General features: G+C 29.3%; 1 pseudogene; it reads right to left on the reverse strand.

The window, feature by feature from the left end:
* Window positions 1-550: 550 nt before the first annotated feature.
* On the reverse strand, window positions 551-1,516 carry LOC125808516 (auxin-induced in root cultures protein 12-like; annotated as a pseudogene).
* Between the last annotated feature and the right edge of the window lie 2,914 nt (window positions 1,517-4,430).

The following is a 4,430-nucleotide window of genomic DNA, read 5'->3' on the forward strand; positions in this document are numbered from 1 at the left end:
AGCACGAAAAAATGTAAGAATTTGATATTTTATTTGTATCGATATTATAAGGTGATTGTGCGGTTCGGGAATTTTTTGAGGTATTTTTATGTAATTTTTGATTCTTATATTTTTCAGACGTTTACGTTTTAAAATTTTCGAAAAAGTGCCTAAAATTCCCCTTAACTATGCGAATTGGTACAAAATTACCTTTCTTCTATCTTTCGGGCCTAAAATGTCCTTGCCGACAACCTTTTGAGTCTATTTTACCCTCATCTTTAACAATCCAAATTCATTAATGATTTGTCACTATTTTATTGGCTACCCTAATAATTAATTTAACTAGTTTAAAAACCCATATACCTATATAAAAAAGCCCAACCCGTTTTTAACCCAAATCGTTTAACCTAGCTTTGATCTTCTTCTTCGTTGTCATCTTTTTCTTCTTTGTTGTCGTCAATCATCATGATCTTCTTCTTTGTTGTCGTCATCTTCTTCCTCCTCTTTTTTTTTTAAATAAAAACTAATTTATTGAATCATTTCAAATTGGAACATTGTTAATTTGATCAAGTTAAAAAAATAGAACTCCAAGGAACATAATGAAGACATAAAAACTAGTATTATTACTCTAAATTCTTGAAGATCTACCCGTTTTATTATCACTTTGTCCACCACTACCAGCGGGAACAGGAGCTGTGGCCTTTTTTCCATGCCACCAGAAGAAATAGTCAAATTTAATGTGCCTGTAGATTTCAAATTGTCAGGATCAAACTTATGCTCCACTGGTGTACTGTCTTTCACCGCTGGTCCAACTTGCCACACCTGATTCACCGTGGTCATATTTGACGTAGTACCAAGTGGCCAATATTTGCATGACGCCATTAGAGTACTCTGCTTTAGAAATCAAAACTTTAAACGAAAGTTTATCATTTGTGTAATCGATTTATACGAAGTAAGATTGTAAGTATTAACAATCATGGATCTATTTGAAGCTTGAATGCGATAAGGCATTGAGGCCGATCACGGACTGCTGAATTGGGTTAATTCCCCATGAAATCCAGTCATTAGAAGAATGAGAGAGGAGCAACAAAAGCAATTGAAAGTGTCGAATTTGTTTCAATCGTAAGTTCCAGTGAACAGAAGATTTCTGAGAAGGGAGATCGGTGCAATCGGCGAAATGAGTATTATCGGAAGATCAGCGCCTGAGAAGATGAGCAATTGCTTGATATTGCAGGGGGAAATTAGGAGGAAATGCGATGAGGAAGATGAAATGAAGATGGAGAAGAGAGGTCCATTTTTGCAGTTCCTCCTCTTTTTCATTGTCATCATTCTCTTCTTGATTTTCTCCATCTTCATCGCCTTTATCTCCTCCTGATTCTTGATTTCCACTTTCATTTTGTTCAGAATTTTGATGATTCACATTATCCCGATCCTGCATTTTGTCACTCTTCTTCTTCTTCGTTGCATTTTCATCATCTTGGTGTTTTCTTTTTCGTCCTTCCTCTGTTTTTTCCTTCTTTTTTATCAGTACCTCCATTTTTAGGAACTATTTCTCCTGAAGCTAAGATTTTTTCTAATTTATTTTTTTTTTGTGGAGAGGATGAAAGTTGGGTTGTCTAACACAGGTGGGGCTTTTTTAGGTGGGTATATGGGTTTTTTAATTAGTTAAATTAATTATTAGGGTAGCCATTAAAATAGTGGCATGTCATTCATGAATTTGGGTTGTTAAAGATGAGGGCAAAATAGAGTCAAAAGGCTGAGGGCAAGGGAATTTTAGGCCTGAAAGGTAGAAGAAGGTTAATTGTGTATCAATTCGTATAGTTGAGGGGTATTTTAGGCCCTTTTCCGTAAAATTGTTGATATTTTTTGGACAGTCACGAAAAAATCTGAAATGTTGATATTTTATTAGTATTGATATTCTAAGGCAACTAGTATGATTCATGAATTTTTTGATGTTTTTTTATGTCTTTTTCTTCCTTTTTATATTTTTCGGATGTTTTCGAATTTAAATATTAGATATTTTTTGAGCAGTTACGAAAAAATATAAAATTTTGATATTTTATTTGTATCGATACTCTAAAGTGACTAGTGTGATTCGGGAATTTTTTGTGGTGTTTTCATGTTTTTTTCTTGATTTTTATATTTTTTTGGACGTTTACGTTGAAATTTTTGATATTTTTCAGGCAATGACGAAAAACAGTAAAATTTTGATATTCTATTAGTATCGATATTCTAAAGTGACCGGTGCGACTTAGGAATATTTTGAGGTGTTTTATGTATTTCTCTTGATTTTTATATTTTTCAAACATTTATGAATTAAAAATTTTGATATTTTTCGAGCAGTCACGAAAAAAACAGAAATTTTGATATTTATTCATTTCAATATTCTAAGGTTACTGGTGCGATTCGGGAATTTTTTAAGGTGTTTTATGTCTTTTTCTTAATTTTATATTTTTTGGAAGTTTACGAATTAAATTTTTTAAATTTTTCGGGAAGTCACAAAAAATGTAAACTTTTGAAAATATTTATTGTCACTCAGGATAAAATGTAAAATTTTGATAATTTATTCGTAACGATATTCTAAGGTGAATGGCGGGATTCGGGAATTTTTTGAGGTTTTTTCTATCTTTTTATTGATTTTTATAATTTTTGGACATTTACGAATTAAAAATTTTGATATTTTTCTGGTAGTGAGGAAAAAATGCAAAAAAAAAATGATATTCTATTCATATCGATATTGAAAGTTGACTGGTGCGATTTAGGAATTTTTTGAGTTGTTTCAATGTACGTTTTTGGTTTTTCTGGTATTTTTCGGACGTTTATGAATTAAAATTTTTGATATTATTTCGACAAGTCGCGAAAAAATGTAAAATTTTAATATTTTATTGCATCAATATTCAAAAGTTATTGATGCGATTCGGGATTTTGTTTTGAGGTGTTTTATGTGTTTTTTCTTGATTTTTATATTATTTGGGAGTTTACGAACTAAATTTTTCAAATTTTTCGGGCACTCACGATAAAATGTAAAATTTTGAAATTTTATTCGTATCGATATTTTAAGGTGACTGGTGCGATTTTGGAATTTTTTGAGGTGTTTTTTTTTATATTTTTTGTACGTTTACAAAAATGTAAAGTTTTGATATGTTATTCGTATCGATATTCTAAGGTGACTGGTGCAATTCAAAAAAAAAATTCAGATGTTTTTATGTACTTTTCTTGATCGTTATATTTTCGGATGTTCATGAATTATTTTTTTATATATTTTTCGAGAAGTCATGAAACAGGTGGAATTTTGATATTTTATTTGCATTAATATTCTAAGGTGACTGGTGCGATTCGGGAATCTTTAAGTTTTTTTTATGTATTTTTCAGGATTTTAATATTTTTCGAACGTTTACGAATAATTTTTTATATTATATTCGTATCGATATTTCAAAGTGACTAGTGCAATTCGTGATTTTTTTAATGTGTTTTTATGTCTTTTTCTCATTTTTTATATTTTCAGACGTTTACGAATTAAAATTTTCATATTTTATTCGCATCGATATTCTAAGCTGACTGGTGCGATTCAGGAATTTTTTGAGTTGTTTTGTCATACTTTTCTTGATTCTTATATATTTCAAACGTTTACGAATTAAACATTTTGATATTTTTTGGGCGGTCACGAAAAAATGTGAAATTTTGATATTTTATTCGTATCGATATTCTAAGGTGACTTGTGCAATTCGAGATTTTTTTCAGGTGTTTTCATGTATTTTTCTTTATTTTTATATTTTCAGACGTTTACGAATTACATTTTTTTATATTTTCAAGTAGTGGCAAAAAAATGTAAAATTTTGATATTTTATTCGTATCGATATTCTAAGGTGGCAAAAAAATGTAAATTTTTGATATTATTCGAGCAGTCACGAAAAAATGTGAAATTTTGACATTTTATTCGTATCAATATTCTAAAGTTACTAGTACAATTCGGGAATTTTTTGCGGTGTTTATGTTTTTTTTTTGATTTTCATATTTTTCAAAACTTTATGAATTAATGTTTTTAAATTTTTCGGGAAGTCATTAAAAAATGTAAAATTTTGAAATTTTATTCGTATCGATATTCTATGGTGACTGGTTGGATTCAAGAATTTATTGAGGTGTTTTTATGTCCTTTTCTTGATTTTTATAATTTTCTGACGTTTATGATTTAAAAGTTTTGATATTTTTCAAGAAGTGACGAAAAAATATAAATTTTTGATATTTTATTCGTATCAATATTCTAAGGTACTAGTGCGATTCAGGAATTTCTTGAGGTGTTTTTATGTAATTTTCTAGTTTTTGTGGCATTTTTCAACGTTTACGACTTAAAAATTTTAGAATTTTTTTGAGCAGTCATGAAAAAATAGGAAATTTTGATATTTTATTCGTATGGATATTCTAAGGATACTGATGCGATTCGAGAATTTTGA

The sequence above is a fragment of the Solanum verrucosum genome, unplaced genomic scaffold (genome assembly GCF_900185275.1).
Source record: "Solanum verrucosum unplaced genomic scaffold, falcon-dt-bn FXZP01000444.1, whole genome shotgun sequence".
NCBI classification, from domain to species: domain Eukaryota; kingdom Viridiplantae; phylum Streptophyta; class Magnoliopsida; order Solanales; family Solanaceae; genus Solanum; species Solanum verrucosum.